The sequence below is a fragment of the Giraffa tippelskirchi genome, chromosome 8 (genome assembly GCF_054371585.1).
Source record: "Giraffa tippelskirchi isolate mGirTip1 chromosome 8, T2T-mGirTip1v1.2.pri, whole genome shotgun sequence".
NCBI lineage: Eukaryota > Metazoa > Chordata > Mammalia > Artiodactyla > Giraffidae > Giraffa > Giraffa tippelskirchi.
In genome coordinates this window covers 4,661,077-4,681,832 of record NC_137282.1, presented here as the reverse complement: position 1 = coordinate 4,681,832, position 20,756 = coordinate 4,661,077, and the positions used below count along the sequence as shown (strand labels likewise).

The following is a 20,756-nucleotide window of genomic DNA, read 5'->3' as shown; positions in this document are numbered from 1 at the left end:
ACTGACAGGTGTTGGCGCCTGTCAATGGCATATCCTCAACTACTAGGAGAGCCAGGAAGAACAAAGAAGGCTGCTTGGACAATCACAAAGGTTTCAATAAAACGAAGAGTTAAGGCAGGGTTGTATGATAAGTCTTATCTCCTACATGAGACCACTCCTTAAAGACCCAGAGAAGTGGCTATTTTATCTAACAGATGGAAATCCACACAGTTAAGAAAAATAATGAAACAGATGAATATGTTCCAAACAAAAGAACAAGATCTCAGAAAAGGACCTTAATAAAATGAAGATAAGTGATTTACCTAATAAAGAGTTCAAAATAACAATCATAAAGATTCTCACCAAGGTCAGGAGAACAAGGCATGAACAAAGTGAAAATTTTATCAACCAATATAGAAAATATAAGAAAGTATCAAAAAGAAATCACACAACTGAAGAATACAATAACTGAACTGAAATATTCAAGAAAGGGGATCAACAGCAGACCAGATGAGGTGGAAGAAAGGATCAACCAGTCAGAGAAGCCAAAAAAAAAAAAAAAATAGATCTAACAATATATTGCCTATAAAAGACTCATTTTAGTTTTAAGGAAACACACAGATTGAAAGTAACCAGTTAAAAAAAGATACTCTATACAAAAGGAAACCAAAAAGAGCTGAGGTATGAATACTTACATCAGATAAAATCTACTTTAAGACAAAGATTGTATTAATAACACAAGACAAAGTAATTAGGTTATGGTAATGGGGTCAATCCAACAAGAGAACGTAACACTTGTAAAAATATTTATGGACTCAATATAGGAACACTTAAACATAAAACAAAGTAAATATTAACAGATCTAAAAGGAAAAATAAGTGGTAATAAAATAATAGTAAAGAACCACAGTACCCTACCTTTAATAACGGGTAGATCATATGGAAAAACATAAGGAAACATTAGACTGAAATGACACATGTGGCCAGATGGACTTAACATTTATAGAACGTTTCATCCAAAAGCAATGAATACACATTCTTCTTAAGCATATACGGACTTAAGTCCATATATAGTCTGGGATAGATCATATGTTAGTCCACAAGACAACTCCAAATAAATTTTAAAAGACTGAAATCATATCAGGTGTATTTTCCAACCACAATGACATGACACTAGAAATCTACTATAAGAAGAAAAATGGAACATTCACAATATGTAGAGATTAAACAACATATTAATAATACTGAACAATCAATGGGTTAAAGAAGAAATAAAAATATTTAAAATATCTTGAGACAAAAGTGGAAATACAACATATCAAAACTATGAGTTACAGCAAAATCAATTCAATGAGGGAAATGCATAGTGATAAATGCCTACAATAAGAAACAACTTCATACCTCATGGAACTAGAAAAGAAGAACAAACTACGTTAGCCCAAAGATGGAAATAACAAGTATTAGAACAGAAATAAATGAAATAGAGATTAGGATGACAATGAAAAATGTCAAAAACCTTTAGCTAGACTCAAACCATGCAAAAAAAGAGAGAGGACTCAAATATAATCAGAAACGAAAGAAATGTTACAATTGATACCACAGAAATACAAAGGATCATAAGACACTTCTAGGAACAATTACATGCCAACAAAAATCTAAAGACTAGGAAGAGCTAAGAGATCTGGTGCCCTTGGTTACCAAGAGTCCACTTAGAGATCCCATCACACTGGACCAAGTTTTTCTTGAAAATTCCACCCTCCAGACCTCTGTCTCAGGAGACGCACACAAGGAGAAGAAGGTAACTCCATGTTTGTCAAAGCAGATCGAGAATCTCTTGTTCTTCTACATTCAATTGATTTAAGGAACAACTGTGTTTGGAGAATACTTTGTTTTATTTAAAAAAAGAAAACAACTTTAAAAGTTTTTGTGTTTTGCAAGACTTGCTCAGAATTTTTAATATGAAGAAGTTCAGCGTGGCCCTTCAGCGGGGGCCGCACTGAGGACTGTGTGAGCCGACGTGAGCACGGGGTCACGTACCTTCAGCGGGGGGCCGCACCGAGGACTGTGTGAGCCGACGTGAGCACGGGGTCACGTACCTTCAGCGGGGGCCGCACCGAGGACTGTGTGAGCCGACGTGAGCACGGGGTCACGTACCTTCAGCGGGGGGCCGCACCGAGGACTGTGTGAAACGACGTGAGCACGGGGTCACGTACCTTCAGCGGGGGCCGCACTGAGGACTGTGTGAACCGACGTGAGCACGGGGTCACGTACCTTCAGCGGGGGCCGCACTGAGGACTGTGTGAACCGACGTGAGCATGGAGTCATGTATTCACCGAGAATCTCAGAAATGAGGCGTTCCCTGGAACACACACTTGATGCATTTCAGGACTGAGTGAAGTCTGGAGATCAGTGGACTGCCCAAGGGGAAAAAACTACATGTGGGCAAATTCATGCCTAAAATAGTTAGAGACCTCTAGTAATTGCCATTTTACATATTATATAGGTACATATAGCTATTATATATATAAATTGCCATTATATATAAATAAACATGAGTATAAATAAATAAGGCATGTATAATGTAAATATAATGTATAAAGGATACATAACATTCCCCAAAATAACTGATTTTGTATATACTACTGACTGTTGAATTTATGAGCTTGCTAATTTAACTGACTAAACAACAAAAAAATTTAACTGAGGTTTAAATCTTTCAATAGACTGTTTCATCCTAACAAAATTTGTTAGGAAAACAAAGCAAAAAACTATATCTGAATTAATTTTTAAAAATCAAGCTTGATGACCAGATGCTGACTCTGACTTTTCCAGAACCATCTTTCATACATCTAAAGGCACAATCTACTTTGGTTTGTTGGTCTACACACCAAAGTGTAGAGAGGTAATTTATCAATTTGTTGATTGTTCATGGTTATCAGTCAGCAGATGGGCCTGAAATTACCATTTTGCAGACCAGCCCTTCGATAGGAAGTTTCCATATCCATCCTTTCTCACCTCTGCCAAATCATTCCAAAACAGTACATGGATATATCAGGGGACCGGTAACAAATGTCAAAGTCATTTGCTTTTCCAGTTTTCATTTGAGGACAATTCCCTCACTAAATGATCTTCACCCTCTGTTCCCATCCTCTCTATGGATAATGAGAGGGTTCTTAACAATTAGCAGAGTTCCAGTAAAAATATTTTCCCCTAGCTATACTGTAGTAATGGCCAAGAGAAATCGGGACAAACATTTTTCTATCTGCTTTAATAAGTGCACATCCAAGTAAGGACATGCAGGATGCCTGCTCAGGCACGCCTCGGGCTCAGCATCCATCTTCCTGCTCCTTTACCACTTCCAGACTGACAGCTAAATTACTGCACAGAAATCGTTTCTGTGGGCTGTAACCATAATGCTGCCACTGAAACTAGTTTGTTGGCTAAAGGATAAACACAGATTGAAGGACAATTTTCATTAACGGAGAAACATGGCTTATAGGAGAGGAGAGTTGATCTGCATGGGAAAGTAAGCTTAGCGACTTAGAAGAAAACACGAGAAGATAGTCCCTAATTGAGTAGTAATTTTCCTGTCAACTGGCAGGCACTAGCTGAATTTTTGGGAGAAGCCCACATCGGTGGCTGAGACTATCTAACATGCTTTCTGTTGCCCAATTGTTAATAACTGAGGGAATTTTTACCTGTAAATAGAACTGAACTGAGAGCAACGAAAGAGGAAATCAAAACTATTTACAAATGAAATGGACATACTACTTGCAGGAAAATGAAACTTCTTTGCTGAAGCATAATCAAGGATTTAAAACTAGGACTGAGAAATATGGGGAAAAATCAACCCATGTTTAGTGAATTATTTGGCAAATATGTATAAATAATTGCACTCCATATATACAAGATAGGATTCTGAATTCAATGATCATATAGCTTAAATTAAGCAGAGTAAAGACATGCAAATATACAGTAGGTTACAAGTGTCTACTTCATCTCCAACTGTCAGTATACATAATAGGTCTTTAATAAATATTGGTTGAATCAATTATTGAAGCAATAGCTCTTATTTATGGGAAAAGTAGTAAGAACCATAAAAAAGCTATAGATATGAATAATAGATATAATATAGATATGGGCTTCAAAGGGTGAGGTTTATTTTGGTTGGAAGAGTCAAAGATCAGTTCAGTCGCTCAGTCATGTCAGACACTTTGCGATCCCATGGACTGCAGCACGCCAGGCTTCCCTGTCCATTACTAACTCCTAGAGCTTGCTCAAACTCATATCCATCAAGCCACTAATGCCATCCAACCATCTCATCCTCTGTCATCCCCTTCTCCTCCAGCGTTCAATGTTTCCCAGCATCAGGGTCTTTTCCAATGAGTCAGCTCTTCGCATCAGGTGGCCAAAGTATTGGAGTTTCACATCAGTCCTTCCAACAAATATTCAGGACTGATTTCCTTTAGGATGGACTGGTTGGATCTCCTTGCAGTCCAAAGGACTCTTGAGAGTGTTCTCCAACAAAACAGTTCAAAAGCATCAATTCTTCAGCTCTCAGCTTTCTTTATAGTCCAACTCTCACTTCCATACATGACCACTGGAAAAACCATAGCTTTGACTAGATGGACCTTTGCCAGCAAAGTAATGTCTCTGCTTTTTAATGCCCTGTCTAGGTTGGTCATAGCTTTTCTTCCAAGGAGCAAGCATCTTTTAATTTCATGGCTGCAGTCACCATCTGCAGTGACTTTGGAGTCCCCCAAGATAAATTTTCTCACTGTTTCCACTATTTCCCCATCTATTTGCCATGAAGTGATGGGACTGGATGCCAAATCTTAGTTTTCTGAATGTTGAGTTTTAAGTCAACTTTTTCACTCTCCTCTTTCACTTTCACCAAGAGGCTCTTTAGTTCTTCTTCACTTTCTGCCATATGGGTGGTATCATCTGCATATCTGAGGTTATTGATATTTCTCCCAGCAATCTCAATTCCAGCTTGTGCTTCTTCCAGCTCAGCGTTTCTCATGATGTACTCTGCATATAAGTTAAATAAGCAGGGTGATAATATACAGCCTTGATGTACTCCTCTTCTTATTTGGAACCAGTCTATTGTTCCATGTCCAGTTCTAACTGTTGCTTCCTGACCTGCATACAGGTTTCTCAAGAGGCAGGTCAGGTGGTCTGGTATTCCCATCTCTTTCAGAATTTTCCACAGTTTATTGTGATCCACACAGTCAAAGGCTTTAGCATAGTCAATAAAGCAGAAATAGATGTTTTTCTGGAACTCTCTTGCTTTTTCGATGATCCAGCGGATGTTGGCAATTTGATCTCTGGTTCCTCTGCCTTTTCTAAAACCAGCATGAACATCTGGAAGTTCATGGTTCACGTATTTCTGAAGCCTGGCTTGGAGAATTTTGAGCATTACTTTACTAGCATGTGAGATGAGTGCAATTGTGTGGTAGTTTGAGCATTCTTTGGCATTGCCTTTCTTTGGGATTGGGATGAAAACGTAGTGTGCTATATATTTTTAATTTTATAGCCAAAATATATTGTTTGTGACTATCAAAAGCCAGTAACACCCTGTTTTCCCTGAGTTGATTCAAGCTTTGGGTTGGAAATGCCTGCTGATTGCTCTGAACCATTCATTCTATAAATATTTAATGAGCGTCTCCTAATAGGCTGACTACTCTTTGGGGCACTGCAGAAACAGTAGTGAAGAGATGGAAATTTTAGCTTCAGTTCAGTTCAGTTGCTCAGTTGTGTCCTACTCTTTGCGACCCCATGAATTGCAGCATGCCAGGCCTCTCTGTCCATCACCAACTCCCGGAGTCTACCCAAACCCATGTCCATTGAGTCGGTGATGCCATCCAACCATCTCATCCTCTGTCGTCCCCTTCTCCTCCTGCCCCCAAGCCTACCCAGAATTAGGGTCTTTTCCAATGAGTCAACTCTTCGCATGAGGTGGCCAAAGTATTGGAGTTTCAGCTTCAACATCAGTCCTTCCAATGAACACCCAGGATTGATCTCCTTTAGGATGGATTGAATGGATCTCCTTGCAGTCCAAGGGCCTCTCAAGAGTCTTCTCCAACACCACAGTTCAAAAGCATCAATTCTTCGGCGCTCAGCTTTCTTCACCGTCCAACTCTCACATCCATACATGACCACTGGAAAAACCATAGCCTTTGACTAGACAGACTTTTGTTGGCATAGTAATGTCTCTGCATTTAAATATGCTATCTAGGTTGGCCATAACCTTCCTTCCAAGGAGTAAGCGTCTTTTAATTTCATGGCTGCAATCACCATCAGCAGTGATTTTAGAGCCCAAAAATATAAAGTCTGACACTGTTTCCAGTGTTTCCCCATCTATTTCCCATGAAGTGATGGGACCAGATGCCATGATCTTAGTTTTCTGAACGTTGAACTTTAAGCCAACTTTTCCACTCTCCTCTTTCGCTTTCATCTAGCTTACCTGGAGCTTATTTTCAAATGGTCATAATTGCTACATATTAGTGGGTCCCTTTTGTACTTGTTTGTGTCAACAGCATTCAGGACTTGGAGGAAACATGGTAGGCGCAGTCTGGCAGGTGTCAAGTCTGTGGCCTAGGGCAAGGGAAGGCCTTAAAGAGAAACTCATTCCACTGCATTCTGGCTTCCAGTGGCTCCTGGGCTTGCGTCTTCCCCAAACTACCTCAATGAGGCAGCGGAGCCGAGTTCTAGCATACCGGACCTGCTAAAGTAGGAATGGACTAAAGATGGAGCTCCTTGGACCTCCTTCCATAGCAGAAACAACTCAAGCCCACGGGGATTAAAAACACAAAACTTTCCTCCCATACCTGTGAGGATTAAATGAACATATAGTACTCAGAATAATGCCTGGCAAACATCTTTGTGCTACTGTTATTATTAATCACTATTATATCCTCCTGTTCTACAAATTTAAGTCCCACTGGTTTCATTTTTTTATAAATTCCTTTTTTAAATATTGACCTTTATTTATATATTTGGCTGCACCAGGACTTAGCTGAAGCATGCAGGGTCTTCAATCTCCGCTGTTGCACACAGGATCTTTAGTCACGACCTGTGGGATCTAATTCCCTGACCAAGGACTGAACCCAGACGCCCTGCATTGGGAGCCCAGAGTCTTAGCCACTGGACCACCAGGGAAATACCCTAAAATTTTTATATAATTGCATCTCTATCTAAAAACAGTTAATAATGGCATACTGTTGTATTTAGGTACTTTAAAGTACCTGGAGGTTGGGGGGCGGTGTCTTACTCTGATAATTTCATGTAACTCAAATAGCACCTACAGTCTTGATATCAAGGATTTTCAGTTAAGTGTGTATTGAATTGAATTAGAAATGTGTCTTTAAGTCTATTCAGCGAAGACAAACATCTCTTGTAGTCACTGTTAAGGGTTAAAATGTGTCCCTGCCCCTCACCCACACAGAAAAGAAGCTATATTGAAGTCTTAATTCCTGAATGTGACCTTATTTGGAAATAGGGTCACCGCAGATGTAATTAGTTAAGGTCACAGTGGAATAGGATGGGCCCTAATCCAATATGCCTGGAGTCTTGCAAGAAGCCCTGTGAAGACAGAGACTGGGCAGAAGGCCGGATGCTGGTCAAGGCAGAGACTGGACTCAGGGAGCTGCAAGCCAAGAATGCCAAAGATTGCCAGCAAAGGACCAGGAGCTAGGGAGAGGCAAGGGAGAAGCCTTCCCTCCAGGTTTCAGCACGGCCCTGTGGACCTCCTGGTTTAGACATCTGGCCTTCAGGACTGAGGTGACCAGTTTCCCTTGTTTGTGAAACTTCGTTACAGGGGCTATAGAAAGAAGACTGAAGTCACACCTCTGCCTCCCTGACGTATTCAGATCAGTAACTGGGTGGCATGAGCTTCCCCACCACAAAACACACTGTTTCTTGTGCGACTCAGTATTCATACAAAGAATGTGTGCGTGTGTACATGTGTGGGCTCAGTGGCTTCAATAGTGTCTGCCTCTTTGCAAACCTATGGATGGTAGCCCACCAGGCTCCTCTGTCCATGGGATTCTCCAGGCAAGAATACTGGACTGGATTGCCATGCCCTCCGCCAGGTGATCGTCCCAACCCAGGGATCGAACCCAGGTTTCTGGCAGTGCAGGCGGATTCTTTATCCTCTGAGCTCCCAGAGAGGCCCCGGGAGACTTGGGGAGAGTTTTGAGGCAGACTTTAGAAGGGAGATTACCCTAAGAAGTTTCCAGGATTCTCCTGGTGCCCTAAGAATCCTATTCAATGTAAAACCATTCCTAGCTTGGATGGAAAGTTGCAGCCGATAAATCTGGTACAATATATACCAGTTAATTCAACAAAACGTCAAACTGTCTGAGAAAGCCCTTAGAAAAGCTTTCTGTGTCACCAGGGAACTGACTGATAGAAGGAAAGCTCATGAAAATGAGATTTTCTCTAACTTCTGCCTACAGTGAATAAATCAACGGTATTTTCAAGTCCCCTCAATACCAATGAGTTTATCTCATAAGCAGGCAACTATTTACAGACTCTTAAAAAAAAACAACTCTCCAGTTTTTTTTTCTTTTTCTTCCCCTTCCCATTTCAGCCTAATTTCTTCTTTCCTGTCTCTCCACCATTTTTTTTCTTTTTCCCTCACCCTCCTTCTGCTATTCTTTGCTTAGCTATAGGAGGAAAAATACATCTTACAACTGCTATCTCCTACCTCTTAGCTTCTGAAAGCTTAGATGAGTGTGGGGGGTCTTCACTTTATTTATTTTTTTAAGATTTAGTCTCCCTGCCCTGAACTGGATTTAGGGTAATTGTGTATCTACTTGAGGGCTGAATGCAATCTCTAGCCTTTTTCATAAAGTTTATGGCCCTGGTGCCCCTTTAAAAGTCTCCTGTGGCTGACTGATGGGCTCATTTCTGATACTAACTATAAAGGATTGGCCATCCTGAAGATCAGCCGCTCCTCCCCGGAGCATCTCAGGGGGGAAGGGCAGCCGCCTTACGGACAAGGCCTGTGTTATGGATGGCGCTTCCGGCCTCAAGCAGGCTCATCCTTCAGCGGTCCAGGCTCTGCCCTGCACCGAGGGACTGCACTGAGCTCAGCCAAGTCCTTTAGCTGATGGATGTCAGAGGACTGAGACATTGTCACCCGTGGGAGGGAGAATGTGAGAGCTAACACCCCATTTCCCAATTTGTGTTCATTTTCTCTTGGCGTCATTAGTCTAAAGAGAGGTTGGCACACTCACAGAGCCTTCATCATTCGAGAATTCAAGGCTTTTGATTTAATCTAAGTTTTCCTCAGATTTTACCCATTAAAAATCTGTCCTCAGTTTTCATGTCAATCTGCCTTTTCTCAAGCCGTCTTTCAAAAATATCTTCATGGGACAAATGGGGGTGATGAGCGAGTCTTCCCTACTTCTACCACTGGTATGTTCTGGGTCAAAACGGCACTTGAATTCTCAGGGAAGCATAAAGATGGGAGAGAGGATGGCTGGGGGGCGGGGCGGGAAGAGAAGGTGAAAGGGAAAGAGTGAGTGAGACAGAGAGACAGGGAGGCAGAGAGAGGAGGGAGGGAGAGAAGGGGAGAGGGAGAGCAGACTGGAGGTGAGGAAGGCAGGAGGGGAGGCACTTTAGGAGGGTTACCATTTAAGTTTTAACTGAAGATTTAATTCCCTGGAGGAAGAGGAGTTAATTTGCCACTTGTCAAATACCAAGACATGAAAGATGTCACCCAAGAGTGGTTGGTGACCACCGGGCAGCCTATCAGGTGTGGTGAGTAGCTGAAGGGAGGAGTTAAAGACCGGTGCACACACGGCGGGTAGAGAGGAAACACAGGTTTGGGAAGAAAGGGTGATCTACCGTTCAAATATTCACTGACCGTTTTATACGGCGGGTATGACACCATGACTCGGATTATCAGACCCAGAAGACAAGCTTTGGCTATAAGATAGTCAATGCGCATAAGGAACCCACACTTTAAGTAATGGAAACACCAGCAGTGTAACCAAACAATTACATCCAAACATTAACAGTGATAAAAGGCATTTAGAGATGCTGCCAGCATTGCTGCATCCACCCGTCTGGTTTCTCACATCACCAAACAGCAAGAACAAAAAAAGACCAAACAAGTCAGCCTCACCAATAACTTCTATGTTGGTAAATGCAGGGAGTATCTTTCAGACCTTACTGTAAACAAATACCATCGGACCCGATGGACCATCTCCTCCGTCTTGGAACATTCTCCTCCGTCTTGAAACATTCTCCTCTTGGGTTTCCCTGCATACCGCATTCTGTGGTTTTCCCAACGACTTCTCTGTTTCTTTTTTTAACTCTTTTGCAAGGTCATCTCGTCTTGGCAACCATAAAGTGTGGTAACTTCTCCGAGGTTTGGTCCTGTGCTTACTCTTCTTGGGATTCGCAGAGGCAGCTCTGTCTTCAGTGACCGTCCGTGTACCGAGAACTCTCAGATGAGCCCTCTAGGCAGACTTGTCCCTCCTCACGTGCTGTGGGACGCTCTCCCAGGTGCTGGGTAGGTTAGCTGCACCCTTTCTGGGCACTTCCTTAGTAAACCTGTGCTTCCCTCTATCTGCCAGTTAGAGCCCGTGTGATATTCAGCTGTGCGTCTTCAGTGTTTGGAACATGTTCATGGCTCACGGTTTGTTCAGCTGTGGACTGGAATTCGGGGCAGGGCTTGGGGGCAGAAGGCATGGCATCATTGCACATACTGGGGTGCTGCTGGGTGACTCTGCCTTGGCAGATGAGCCAAGATAGTTGACTATGAGAACAACTTTTCAGACGATAATGCCTTAATGATTGTAAGTATGTAATTTTATATAAGAAGACAGAAAGTATACATGGGATTTAACATGGAGGATTTCTATTTTTTCTGTTATTTTTGTATTACCAGACTTTTATACAATGTATATAAACAATTTTATAGTTTTTTTAATTACATTTTTTTTGAGGTCTGCTCTATGTATTGATAGGCTGAAAGAGAAAAGTCTGTGTGTGTTAGAAACACACATGAAGAGTTAAGGTAGTGAAATGAAAAAGAGGCATGTGACTTGCTACAGAAATTTTAGGAGTTGGAATCCCAGGAGTTAGAACTCTTTTTTGTCAGTAAAAGTATTACTCAAATTCTTCACTAAGCAGCCCAAATTGCCTTTGTTTTGAAGTGACTTTTACGGAGAAAAGGGGCAAAGAGAAATTATTTACTCAAATGGCCTGTCACTCCTGATTTTCAAGAATTAAACACAAACAAGTATTTTTAGATAATAAATTTGATAGTAACATATGCTCTCCTGAATTATAACTCGGACTACAATCTTTACTGATGAGATCTAGACACTGACATCCTAGTCAAGCCATCCAAGCCATCAAAATAAGCAACCCCTTATGAAAATGAAAATTGAATATTACGTTGGAGAAATTGAAAGCATGTTTTATCAAAGGCAATTTGTCTGTTATCTGACTGTCTTGGAAAACAACAGGAAAATTACGTCTCTCACATTAAAATGAAAAGGCAGCAGCTTCTTTAAACATTACAGTAATAAAGGAACCTTGGGTTATTAAAAAAAAAACGCAACTGTTTATTCTATATGCTGGCACCGTCTGATTTCTTTCTTGTGTTCTCCTGGAGGATGGGGGGTGGGAAGGGCCTATTTCTGAACTAGTTAACGGATCACAGAAAAAAGGAGTACCAATTTCTTCCTTTTAAAAAAGTCTTCCTTTATGGGTTAAAAAAAAAAGTGATTTTTAAAAAAAAATCAAGTTAGATTTTATTTATTTGTTCATTTTAAACTTTTAATTCTGCATTGGAATATAGCTGATCAATAATGTTGTGACAGTTTCAGGTGAATAATAAAGGGACTCAGCCATACGAATACATGTATCCCTTCTCCCCTAAACACCCCTCCAATCCAGGCTGCCACTTAAGAGTTCCCTGTGCTAGACAGGAGGTCCTCATCAGTTACTCATTTCAAATACAGCAGCGGATACAAAAAAGAGTGATTCTACACAGCAATGTCAAGGGCCATCACAGTGTTAGAGCTCTGAGGTGCGTCAGCAGCAGGAAGCGCCCCTCTCCCTGCAGGGCAGAGCCAGTGGTTCCTGATGCCTCCCCACCCTGAGGGTTTGGTCCCCAGGAGCTGCATTCCTGTAGGGAGCCCACATCTTAGGTTCTCAGTGTGTGTGTTAAGTCGCTTCAGTCGTGTCCGACTCTGCGACCCCATGGCCCATAGCCCGCCAGGCTCCTCTGTCCGTCGGATTCTCCAGGCAAGAATGCTGGAGTGGGTTGCCATTTCCTCCTCCAGAGGATCGTCCAGACCCAAGGGTCAAACCTACATCTCTTATATCTCCTGCATTGGCAGGAGGGTTCTTTACCACTAGCGCCACCTGGGAAGCCCAAACTGAAGATCCTTCAATTCAGAGATGATACCAAGTAGTACCTAACTACACATTTATTTGAGGAACTTTTAGTCTCTGCCCACTGTTCCAAGGAGACGAGCCTTGAACTCCGGTCATGGTTTGGGTAGAACAACAATGCTCATGTCTATATCTTGGTTATGCTTATTAAGTAATCAGGAGTATAAAAGAAACCTTTAGCCCAATATGTGGCTCATGTAGTGGAAATATTCTATAATGCTTGAGTTGACTGACTACTACTTATAGCCAGGGCTGCTTGTGTACTGTGAAGATTTGCTTATTTTATTGCAGAAGTTTAACACCATTTTCTGAATATTAAAATACATTCAGTTTTCTTTTCAAATGAACCATCTAGAGAAAAAGCATAGTTATTAACCCAATAACTAGTTCTTTAATGTCAATATTTCAGAGAGCTCAAATTTCACTAAAGCACTCTATGATGTGTGACAACCCACTTCAGTATTTTTACCTGGAAAACTCAAAGGACAGAGGTGCCTGGTGGGCTAAAAGTCCATGGTGTTGCAAAGAGTCAGACATAACTGAGCAACTCAGCACATGAGCAGAGATGAATTTGATGTAAATTGAGTGAATCTTAGATTCCCTGCAAGGGTTTTAGTAACTAAAATAATTTTATAAAGACTTCAAAATAATATAGTCATGACTCCAGAAACTGGGGGAAAAAAAGAGTAACTCTAAAATGGTGCCTATAATCAAGTGTTCAGTTCAGTTGCTCAGTCGTATCCGACTCTTTGTGACCCCATGAATCGCAGCATGCCAAGCCTCCCTGACCATCACCAACTCCCGTAGTTTACTCAAACTCATGTCCATTGAGTAGGTGATGCCATCCAACCATCTCATCCTCTGTTGTCCCCTTCTCCTCCCGCCTTAAATCTTTCCCAGCATCAGGGTCTTTTCAAATGAGTCAGCTCGTCGCATCAGGTGGCCAAAGTATTGGAGTTTCAGCTTCAACATCAGTCCTTCCAATGAATATTCAGGACTGTGTACTTAACCAATTTATGCTTTTCTTATGTTCTTCAACTAAATTAACCTTGTTGATCATGACACTTGACTACTACCCTTTAACTCAGAGCTTCAGTGGATGAAACATTTGACTTCTGAGTTCGGGGAAGGCTGATCCACGTGTAACTGTTCTGCAGTTCAATTTGTGGACCCTCAAGTATATTGGGGAAGAGAGATGCAGAGCTCTGACACTTTCTAGCTGTGTGGTCTCAGAAACCCAGTTTCCTGAAGTACAATTTGGGAAAACAGTGCTTTCTTCCAGTACAAAAAATCCTAATATTTAATGGTGTTAGTCCCCTTCTTAAAGGAAAGCCCCCATTTCAGGTTAGCACTGGGTAAAGTTATCTTCTTTTATAGATGCTACATTTTCCACCCTCTTGGAACAACTAGCTCCATGAGTCACAAACATCCGCTGGTAATACTGTAAGAACATTTCAGTGAACACTAAAAGCAGGACCCCTCTTTTTGGATAGCCTGCAACTGTATGTGAAAAAACTCAAAAACTAGAAATAATGCCATTTTTGATTGCTGATGTCATAGACATTGGCAAGAATATTGAAGCTGTACATCAAAAAGATATTTTGGGGATAAGTCAGTGTAAGAATAAAATAGAGCTGTGGAGCTCTCATGAAATTGAGAGATCTCTTTTGTATCAAAGTATATTTATGAGATAATATTTCAACAGAAATGGAGAAAAAATGGAAATCCATTGCCATTATATTACTATTGTGTTGAAATGGCAATCTTATAATGAAATCTAAAATTCCAGCTCTCATATCCTAAAGTGGATGCCTGCTTGCTTTAATCTTGGTTATCGTTATATTGCTAAAGCAATCATTGAAATTAGCTTTGGCAGTTACAAAAAGGCAAGATAGGTCTCCTCTTCCCTACTGCCTTTTCATAATCCCCACCCTCTAGCTCAAGGGTGCCCTTGACAACAAAAGTTCAAGAACATCCAACTGCAACCGAACATTTGGTTATCACATTTTTCGCTAATTGAGTCTTGTAAGTCACAGAGGAGTCATTCACTGTGATCCAGCTCACCCAAACCACACTCTCTGAGACCTCTCAGTTGTGTGGATTAAAAAGATTTACCACTGCTTCTCTTATCTGGAAACCCTGTGCAAGGCTCCAACCTCTCAAGGGTCTATGATTCTTTACTTGTAGAACTGTGTCTTCAACTACGGGAGCTACAGATAGCTTTTAGTGCCAATATTTTATGACTATTATTGTCTTTAAGTTTTTTCTTAAACTTTTGTTATATTCAGATTCCATGGGCATGAATTTTGCCTTGTTGGCAAGCAACTTTCTTTATGTATTATTTTTATTTAAGTCAGCACACTTTTTTGTGTGTTTGTTTTTTACCTGAATGTGTTTAAGATGGGCAAGTTGGAATACTCCTATAAGCAATAAATCAGCTTCACTTATCTTAAATAGAAGTGTAAACTGTAAAAATAAAAAGGATGGCAACCCCCTCCCCCCCAACCAAACCCAGTGTAACTGAGTCCTGGTTAGACGCTATGGCCTAAGGATAGCTCTGAGTCTCAGGACTAATTTCTTTGCTAAAAAGAGTGACAGAAGACGGAATACCATCACATAGCCATTCCTACCAAGAGAATCAGACATTTTAGAGGAGATGTGAAAGAAGAATAAAATGATTTCCTCACTGTGAGATTTACTATGACTTAAGTCATTGTTGGTACCACCACTAGTGTAGATGCCATTGCTGAGAAAACATCTCTGATTATTAAAAGGGTGTGCTACATTTCAGACTCAGCTGCCCAAATAGGTTGGGTAATTTCTTCAATTGTCAAAATATCTTGACTATACTTACACACTTATTCTCAAAAATGAACATTGTATCAACATGAATGACCTAACTAATTTTTCCCTAAATTGTATGCCATATTTATTATTAGGAACACTTAATCAGTACAAAATCCTTTGTTCTCCAGAATATAAACTGCAACAATAAATTAACAGAATTATTACAATTTACATCTAAATTTGAAAAAAATGAACTACTTCTGAGTTAAGAAAAAGCAACAACAACAATACTAAACAGAAGAAAAGTTATATTCAATCTTAAAGTATTCAATTGAATGAAATTATACCAGCAGAGAAAAAAACAAATTTATCAAGTCATAAAAAAATACATTAATTCAAAATGAATTAGAAAAAGCAATACAGTTATTTGGAACTGCTATAGAAATTCTGTCTTAAAATAACCAATTGAACTTACCCAATAGGTTCACTTGAAGATAAATTAAGATATGATTATAATATGAGAAATTTATAGTTAAGTAGCATTACATTAATTCCTTATTTTTCCTAGTACACTCTAATATGTTTTTCTTTCCTATTCTTTGTACATACTTATCTTCCCAATAAAAAATAATGAATAATGAAGGAAATGATGGGCAAATGAAATTTTATTTTCACTATAATTAGATTTCCCCTCTAAAAAATCTTCCATCTCCTTAAATCACTATGAATTAAACTATAGTGTTTCCTTTATTGCAAAATTCCATGCGAAGCATGTTAATCCTTTCTCAGGAAATCTCAGGATCATTCTGGTACAGTCATGTTTACCCAAACTTTGCCAACAGTCTGAGAACATGATTTTTAAAGGGGTCTGCAGGAAACAAGTCTTGGACACGCTGAGAAACCAGTAAATTTGGGCAATTTTTCCTTGCCCAAGTGCTTCACCTACATGAGTACAAAAATCCTGCATTAATCCCTGTCCTGGGGGGAAGAGAACTTTCTCATGTACTAACCATTGAGTTACATAAATTATTTCATTTAGTTTTCAAAATAACCCTACAATTTCGGTTTTAGTAAACATGCTTTACTCGAGAGGTCAAGGAGCCTACCTGCCTCATCCAAGAAAGATCACATCTAATGATGGAAACTCAGACTAGTTGCCTTCTCTCTATAGGACAGTCATCACGCTTCCTTCTCAACCATCACAGTTTTCTAAAATAATTTTTTTCTTTCTGTATTGTAGGAGTTACAAAACTATAACCTGGAGCACAAATGTTTCCTGCTTCTTGTCTTTATAAATGAAGTTCTATCGGAACAAAGTCACACGCATGTGTTTACATAATGTCTGTGCCTGCTTTTTCACCAGAACAGCAAAGCTGAGTAGTTGTGACAGAGGCTCGGGTCCACAAAGCCTAAAATGCTTAGCATGTGCGCCTTTCCAGAAAAGGTCTGTCAGCCTCTGCTCTATTGCATCTCCATGTTAGCTGAGAGAAAATAAGACTATCTAGACAAGATATACGTAAAAGAACAGTTTGTAGAATAACTGTTATATATAGTATGACACTGTTTTTTGAAAAAATGTTAACATTTGCTTCTATGTATATATACAAATGCTTGTGAAGTTTATATGCCAAATGGTGGTTATTTTGAGGTACCAGATTATTATAAGGAAACTTTCATGATGCTTTAAATATTTAAATTACTTCAATATTTAACAATTTAACATTTGCTTATTTGAATTTGTTTCTTCTTTCTTTACTCACCAGGTGTGGGTCCTCAGACAAGTCCCTTCATCTCTGCTGGACTCTATCTTATCTGTAAAATGAGGAGCTGGGTTAGACAATCTTTCCAATTCCTTTTAATTCTAACACCCCACCACTGTATGTAACACAGCCACTCAATTTCTTAGTATCATTTAATTTTGGTAACCACCAACCATTGGGAAAGATGTCTACAGAGGAGCCCTACAAATTTAAAATTTTCCACTTGTCATTTTTACTAGGAGTAATCTTCATAGATAATTCACTTTCTTATTGGTTCACTAGAATCTCTTTCAGGAGAATAGTCACAGGAATTCTAAGATACCACCATAGTTCTATAGCAGTCAAAAATTAAGTTTTCATTAGAGACCATAGCCAACTGCGAATCTTGGGAACAAATGCTTTCTAACCCAATTTCAAGTTTGTTTTCTCTAAATGGGATCTTTTTTGGTTCCTACTCTATGACTCATGTTTGCATTTGTAATTTCTTGACTTGCTTTTGTAAGAACATGATATGAACTTTGTCCTCAGGATGCTCATATCCTAGAAGTTCCCATTTCCTCTAAATTTGATTTTGTTTTTAGTTTTACTTTGAAAGTAACATTACAAATCTGAAAACATTATTAAATATATATTCCAATTTTACATCAAATAAAAAGTACAGAACACATTCTCATAGTCATTTTGTGACTGTTGAAATGGTGAAAGTTAAAATAAAAGCAAGTACCCAGTAAAAGTGACCTATGGAGATGGTGGACAAGTTCCCACACAATGGAGGTATATGTCAGTATGGTCTTCTGGGGGATATTTTCAATCATGTATCCAAAACTTTAGGAGTTTAACCAGAAATTTCACTGTAAGGGGTGTACCCTAAGCAAATAACAAATAATGAGGAAAAGACAGGCATCCCACTACTTACAAATTTATAAAAAACTAGAAAACAAATGTAAGTAAACAGTGATTTGCTTAAGCAACTGAGATGCAACAATGTAATTAAGTACTATGCAGCTATTAAAGTTATAATGCAAAAACATTGTAAAAGATCATGGGAAAATGTTTGCTCTAAAAAGTAGAAAATAGTTGTAAAATAGTGCATAGAGTAGGATTCTATTTCTTATAAAAATGCATAAATGTAAAGATTTGTATGTATGTCAGAAAGCAACTGGGAGGATTCCAGTCAAAGTGTCAATGCTGGCTACCACTTGGTGAAAGAATTATAATAAATTTTGGATCTTTCATTAAATTTGCAATTTTTCTGCATTGACTACATATTATATTATCACAAGAATTATTTAGGAGCAGCAAATTATAGTTACAAAAATAACTTTGAAGTCTCTAGATTATGCCTACCCAAATGATCAGGCTTTTATGGAATCAATCATGTCAGTGATTCAGGAAGCATATCATTTTAACTGAATCTAAGTAAACAGTCTTTATCTAATGCACAATCAACTGCTGATTTTTAAAACTTGTATTGAAGAAAGTTAAAATGAGTAATAAAGAAATAAGATCATCAGATCATCTATCCCTTCATGCCTCTCTCCTTCTCTTTCTTAGGACAAGTAGGTCTTTAATTTCCAAGCTCTCCTTTAAATAAGCTGTAATAAGAGTCCTTACTTGCTTTCTACTTGGTTTTGATGTGCCTACCCATTCAATTGCAAGCTCCATGAGATCAGGAGTCATATCTTTTTGCTTCATTTACCACAGATCTCATTAAATAGTTCAATGAGACTAGGTAAAACAGCAAAACTACTAACGCTCTGTAACATCTTAAAATCAAAAGCCATTAGATTGGGTAGTTGATTCCTGTCATCTATACTGACCTAAGGCTAGCAAAATGTTCCATGAACTTAACCTCTTGGAACTTATAGAACCCAATCACATGAAAGTAGAGTGTGCTATATCAACCTCCAGTATTTATGGAAACCAAGACCATCAATCTTGATGATCTAGGGCAAGTTAATCTTCTTTACCTGCACTGCCCATTATTTAATTTTATGCCTTTAAAAGATTACATCTGATAAATCATCCATAATCAAAACTTTGAACTCCAAATATAATTAACCAGATGACACTCCAGTACCATTTAGGTGAAGTTAAAGTGCAGGATATTTACCCTTTGAATGTTGCAACCTGAGCTGAGTGGACGTGCAAGATTAGACTCTGGTCAGCCACAACCAGGGAGGAGAGTCTAATTCAGGGAACGTGTGTGTGTGTGTACGTGTATGTACGTGTGTGTGTGTGTAAGTTGCTCAGTCGTGTCCGATTCTTTGTGACCCCATGGACTATACAGTCCACGGAATTCTCCTGGCCAAAATACTGGAGTGGGCAGCCTATCCATTTTCCAGAGGATTTTCCTGACTCAGGAATCGAATCGGGGTCTCCTGCATTGCAGGCGGATTCTTTATCAGCTGAGCCACAAGGGAAGCGTGTGCGTGTGTGCATACACACAGTGCAGTCTTTACATCACCTATAAAGACAGGCTTCTAAAGCAAATTAATAATATAAACTACATGTTTTTCCAACAACTCTATATGAATCATTTTTATCTAAGCAATAATTCAAATTCACTGATTTTCTAAAGGACTTTATTTATAAAACTCTGAATATATTGCTGTTATTAAAAATATTCTATTTCTTTAAAAATAATTGATAGTTGAGCTTTCTTCATTGTTTGAACTCATCTTCATCCAGTAAGTCAGAATGAATAAAAGTTGATCACCTTCTTAAAACATAAAAGTAACCACAAATGTAATTTGAAGGCCAAGAAATGGAAACAAAAGAAATTCTTCTCATTTTCTTCTTTGAAGCTGCTCTTAATACCATAGGATCATTGAATGAGGAAGCCTTTCTTATGCCAAGGCTTCAAAGCAAAAATTAAAATGGAAAGTTACTTGATTATCTGGTAAATTCAGTCAATGAGGAAAACCAACCTAGGTTAACTGAGGCTTGATTTTAAGTACCAATTTTTGCTTATGGCTTTTCTAAGAGGTTAGGGATTTAAAATTCAGTCTCTAGAGCAGGCATTTCTGTTTTAAATTATAAGTGGGGAAAGTAACTAGGGTATCGAAACCCAACTCCCATTCACAAATGTAATTTGAAAAATTATGGAGATAACTGTAAATCCCCTAACAATGGAGTATCTTACTTTAAGTCATAATCGGTACACAGGAGTGCTTATTGCGAAAGCTCCCTTAAATACCTATTCCCCACTGGTTTATAACTGCCAGTGGGGCTGGTTTGCATGTTGAATGCAACAAGCATGGAAGTTTCTGGCAGAAATTCTTATAAAGCTTAAATGTAGCAGTGGGACCATTCCGACTCAGTCCATAAGCTGCAAGGTTAGAAGCTAACATTTCAATGATCCGCCTGATCATCAATGGTGAATCACTGTGGAAACTGCAGAGATGTCCTGGTATTTGGGCTAAATGCTGGGGAGTGCCGCCATGAAACGCTGCTTTGTGGAGATGTGACAATGAAGGGCCATATACTTGTTCCACGTTCAATCCATTTACATGGACCTTAGCTGGTTACTGCTCATTAAGGAGATGTTCCCCTTAGGATTCTGAGAGGGGGGCAAAAGAAGAACTTCACTGACACAGCATTTTATTTTATATTTAAAAACATTATATTTTTTTTAGTCACTGAAGAATTCTATCCTGCCAAAATGCTCACGACAAAGCCCTCAGCCAAGAGAAGGGATGAATTTATGGTCCTTGAGATGCACACAAGTATTTAAAAAGTCATCAGGTGGTAGACAGATATGAAAATTTCATTACAATATAACCTGTTACTACAAATGACATTATTTCTC

At 39.2% G+C, this 20,756-nt stretch overlaps 1 protein-coding gene across 20 annotated transcripts in view; it reads right to left on the bottom strand.

Moving 5' to 3' along the window:
- Window positions 1-20,756, bottom strand: part of RARB (retinoic acid receptor beta) — a 1,227,259-nt gene that overhangs the window by 621,806 nt on the left and 584,697 nt on the right. For 19 of the 20 annotated variants that reach the window (XM_081521062.1, XM_081521065.1, XM_081521068.1 and 16 more), the window contains one exon: window positions 16,946-16,997. The gene's annotated coding sequence lies outside the window, so the exon portion shown is untranslated. Of the gene's footprint in view, window positions 1-2,249; window positions 2,393-16,945; window positions 16,998-20,756 lie in introns of all 20 variants that reach the window. The other variant, XM_081521064.1, reaches the window with a different exon arrangement.